Raw genomic sequence first — 5,485 nt, 5'->3', positions numbered from 1 at the left:
CCGCTGTCATCAAAACTGCTTGGTACTGGAACATGAATAGACACACTGACCAGTGGAATAGAATTGAGAGCCCAGAAATGAGGCCCCACACCTATGGACATCTAATCTTTGACAAAGGTGCCCAGACTATTCAATGGGGAAAGCAGAGTCTCTTCAACAAATGGTGTTGGAAACAATGGGTTGAAACATGCAGAAGAATGAAACTGAATCACTGTATTTCACCAAATACAAAAGTAAATTCCAAGTGGATCAAGGACTTGGATGTTAGACCACAAACTATCAAATATTTAGAGGAAAATATTGGCAGAACTCTTTTCCACATAAATTTTAAAGACATTTTCAATGAAACGAATCCAATTACAAAGAAGACTAAGGCAAGTATAAACCTATGGGACTACATCAAATTAAAAAGCTTCTTCACAGCAAAAGAAACCACTACCCAAACCAGGAGACCCCTCACAGAATGGGAGATCTTTACATGCCATACATCAGATAAGAGTTTAATAACCAACATATATAAAGAGCTTGCCAGACTCAACAATAAGACAACAAATAATCCCATCCAAAAATGGGAGGAGGACTTGGACAGAATATTCACCAGAGAAGAGATCCAAAAGGCCAAGAAACACATGAAAAAATGCTCCAAGTCTCTGATTGTCAGAGAAATGCAAATGAGACAACAATGAGATATCACTTCACTCCTGTGAGAATGTCATACATCAGAAAAGGTAACAGCAGCAAATGCTGGAGAGGGTGTGGGGTCAAAGGAACCCTCCTACACTGCTGGTGGGAATGCAAATTGGTCCAACCTCTGTGGAGAACAGTCTGGAGAACTCTCAGAAGGCTAGAAATGGACCTACCCTATGATCCTGCAATTCCTCTCCTGGGGATAGATCCTAAGGAACCCAACACATCCATCCAAAAAGATATGTGTACACATATGTTTTTGGCAGCACAATTTATAATAACCAAAACCTGGAAACAACCCAGGTGTCCAACAAGAGATGAGTGGCTGAGCAAGTTGTGGTTTATATACACAATGGAATACTACTCAGCTGTAAAAAATGGTGACTTCACCGTTTTCAGCTGATCTTGGATGGACACCTTGAAAAAATCATGTTAAGTGAAATAAGTCAGAAACAGAAGGATGAATATGGGATGATCTCAGTCTCAGGCAGAAGTTGAAAAACAAGATCAGAAAAGAAAACACAAGTAGAACCTGAAATGGAATTGGTGTATTGCACCAAAGTAAAAGACTCTGGGGTGGGTGGGTGGGGAGAATACAGGTCCATGAAGGATGATAAATGACATAGTGAGGGGTGTATTGTTAAATGGGAAACTGGGGAATGTTATGCATGTACAAACTATTGTATTTACTGTTGAATGTAAAACATTAATTCCCCAATAAAGAAATAAATTTAAAAAAAAAAAAGAAGAGAAAACACAAGTAGAACCTGAACTGGAATTGGCATATTGCACCAAAGTAAAAGATCTGGAGTAGGTGTGGGGGAGAGTACATGTCCAAAAAGGATGACAGAGGACCTAATGGGGGTTGTATTGTTATATGGAAAACTGGCAAATGTTATGCATGTACAAAGTATTGTATTTACTGTTGAATGTAAAACATTAATTTCCCAATAAAGAAATTTAAAAAAAATATGGACAATGGACTTCCACTGTTGTCTACATAGTAATCCCTGGAAACTGTGAATGTTAAATAAGCATTAGTCAATGAACCACATAAGTAAAATAAAGCTCACGTACATGAAGTCCCAGAGACTACAACAAATTGACAATAGTGTATTAGAAGTTCTGGAACATAACCATAGTTAAAGGGAGAGTTTATATCCGTCTCATTAGAAAAGGTGGCCTAAACATTTTATAAACACCCATTCCCAGAAAGTCAGAAAACTCATAAAAATTTAGAACTAAAACAACTACAAGAGGAAATCATAAAGAAGTATAGACATCATAGGATACAAAGCCAGGTGGTTGAATGTACATGTTGCCATGCGCCAAGCCTCCAAGGTTCAAGCCTCCAGCCCCCACCTGGAGGGAGAAAGCTTCATGAGTGGTGGAGCAGGGCTGCAGGTGCCTCTCTGTCCATATGACTCCCCTCCCTACTGATTTCTTTCTATCGACTAAATAAATAAATAAGATAAAAGAATTTTTTAAAAGAAGTTATAAGATATAAAGTATGTCATAAAGACAAAAATTGATTTACTGAGAAGGCTAGTCACAATAATATCTTGAAAAACTGATCAAGGAAAGAAGGAAAATAACTAATATTAACTATAAAAGGAGATATCACCACACTTACAGACTTGGAGAGAATCCTGATACCATGATATTCTGTATGGTAATAAATTTGAAATTTCAGTGACATGAACACATTGTTAGTGAAATACTAATAGCACTCTAATGCATGTGAATGTGGGGAGATTAATAATTTTTAAAGAACTATAAGCCATTATTTCAGAACTCCCTAAGTGACTAAGCCAAAAGCAAGTGGTTTTAACAAAGAATTCCAATATATATATCTAGGGGGAAGGGAAAGGTCGCATGCCAATCTATACATTATTGCAGAGAATAAAAAGATTGCAACACTATGTCTATGTCTCCCCCCCCTCAATGTTTATACTAGTTTTAAACAAGCAGGAGGAGACACTGCAAGGCAGAGAAAAGCAGGCAGGCTTCTGGGGAGCTCAGGGCAAGGGGAGCAGTGTTGTAGCGAGCAGTGGGGGCCTTTGTCCTGCCTAATCTCTCTGGCAAACCAATGGGCCGGATGATGAAGAAAACCAACCCTTCCTGGCCCAAAGACTGGGAGAGGAGTCACCTCAGAAAAGAGAAAATTTGTAGATGGTAATTCTACTCAAGACATTACCACGGAAGGAACTGTAGGCTCACTCCTCTCCTGTCAGCACAAAATAAGTGTAAGGGAGTCGTGCTGTAGCTGCAGCGCATTAGGTTAGGATCCCGGTTTGAGCCCCTGACTCCTCACTTGCAGGGAAGTCACTTCACAGGCAGTGAAGCAGGTCTGCAGGTGTCTCTCTTCCTCTCTATATCCCCTTTCTCTCTCAATTTCTGTCTTTATCCAATAAATAAAAAAATAAAATAAAGGTGTGTGTGTGTGTGTGTGTGTGTGTGTGTGTGTGTGTGTGTGTGTGTGTGTACTTTTCACCCTGCTGACACAGAAGTTACTCCTCTCTCTGCCCTACTGGGTGAAGGCAGAGGAGAGGGTGGAATGGGGGGCTGGGATTCTCACTGCCTCCCCCTGAATCTCTGCTCTATTCTGCAGGATCTGTGGGAGTCAGGTGAGGCAGTCAAGAGGTCCCCCTACCGGCCAGACTGGTGTGAGTGTGTAAGTAACACGACAGTGTGGAGCCTGAGACCTCAGCTCCCCTGGCAGTGGGGAGGCCACTCTGCTCCGGGTTGATGTTCACAGAGGCAAGCTGGGGCATGTGCTTCCTCCCTTCTATCACTGGCACTGTGTCAGAGGAGTTCTGACCAGATTGAAAATCTAGTTAAGATCCAGAATGTCATGACACAATATCCCAAAATCGCTTGTCAGAAACATCTCGACTTGGATGAGAGAAGACAGTCAGCACATGCTAAAAGTGAGACCTCAGATTGGGCTTTTGCGGCCTGGGAATTTAAAAAATGTAACTTTTGTAGTAATGATAGGTTCACAGGAAGTTATAAAATTATATAGCAGGGGGTTCTGTGCACCCTCAACTCCTGTTTCCCCCATCATAGCATTTTGTCTATCACACAATATAAAAACCCTGAAATTGATGTTAGTCCAGTTCACAGTTTATTCAGACTTTGCTATTGGCGTGTGCATTCATATTCATGAGTGTGTCTGTCTGTATTTCTATGCAGTTTCATCACATGGCTTAGCTATGCGCCAAAGCACCATGGCCCAGATCTGGAACTGTTCTTTCATGACCAGACTCCCTTGAGTTACCATTTAATAGCCAACCTCCCCCAAGCAATAACTCCTAGAAACAAATGGAAAAAATGAGAAAATCTCAGCAAAACAGTAAGACATTTCAGCTAAGTATCAGAAGATACAAAGACAAACAAAGGGAAATCATAGAACTGAAAAAAATACAACAGGGGGATGGGCATAGTATACTCTCAGAGAATTTTTGAAGAGTAAAGTTGGGTACTGATGTGACCCTATTAAGATCTAGTATAAAGTTACACAAATTAACACGTTTAGGAATAGAGGCACTATGGTGAAACAGAATGGAAAATCTGGTTAAGAGACAAGGGGCCCAAAATACATTCAGGAATTTAAAAGTATCTTTTTAAGAAAATAGAAATAGAGGGGGTCGGGCGGTGGTGCAGTGGGTTTAGTACACGTGGTGCAAAGCATAAAGACCGGTGTAAGGATCCCGGTTCAAGCCCCCAGCTCCCCACCTGCAAGGGAGTCGCTTCACAGGCGGTGAAGCAGGTCTGTGGGTGTCTATCTTTCTCTCCCCCTCTCTGTCTTCCCCTCCTCTCTCCATTTCTATCTGTCCTATCCAACAATGAACAACATCAACAATGGTAATAATAATAACCACAACGAGGCTACAACAACAAGGGCAACAAAAGGGGAAAAAAATGGCCTCCAGGAGTGGTGGATTCATGGTGCAGGCACTGAGCCCAGCAATAACCCTGTAGGAAAAAAAAGAAAAGAAATAGAAATAGAGTTAGGGATGACTAGAAACCAAATTTAAAAGAAAAAAGAGAGAGAATCCTTGCCTACTTTGTCTCTTACACCAATATAAATGCCAAATGGAGGAAAGAATTAATGAATCCATGTAAGTTTCAAAAGGAATGAATGGCTTTGTGCATAATTTTGCTGAGGGAAGATTTTTTTTTTAAGCAGGAAGCAGATTCCAGAGATTGGTAAGGAAAATATTAATACATTTTACTACAGAAAAATTAATTTTTCACATATGGGCCCCCAAAGTACTACATATAAAATCATAAGGCCAAAGGCAAACTGGCAAGTTTTTATATCATATATGCTAGAAAAGAAGCCAACCTCCTTAATTTATCAAGTTCACAGAAGCCTATAAAGAAACCATATGGGAAAGTGAGTAATTAAGTAAACACTAATGCTCTTTCTCATTCACCAAAAAGTAACGCAAGCCAAAGCAACAAGAAGATATCAAAACTCTCAAGGCTGGTGCCAAGATCAAAAGTCTACTCATAAATGCCTTCTTAGAACTTACATTTGTACAAGTTTTCAGAAGGTGCTACATATCTATTAAGCCAAAACAGTGTGTGTGCCTTTTGATCCAGAGCTCTCACAATGATAATTGTATCCAGAAATATATCCTACGGTAATTATGATTGATAATGAGTTAAAATGTTTGAATGCTTACAATAGGAAGGGTAAAAAAAAAATGTCTGTTGTGTAGCTTGTTTCACCTAGATTTCAAAATGCACAATGAAGAAGATCCTATGCCTTATTTTACAGATGAGCAAA

The sequence above is a fragment of the Erinaceus europaeus genome, chromosome 20 (genome assembly GCF_950295315.1).
Source record: "Erinaceus europaeus chromosome 20, mEriEur2.1, whole genome shotgun sequence".
NCBI lineage: Eukaryota > Metazoa > Chordata > Mammalia > Eulipotyphla > Erinaceidae > Erinaceus > Erinaceus europaeus.
The sequence above is the reverse complement of the archived record's forward strand: the minus strand, read 5'-3'. Positions refer to the sequence as shown.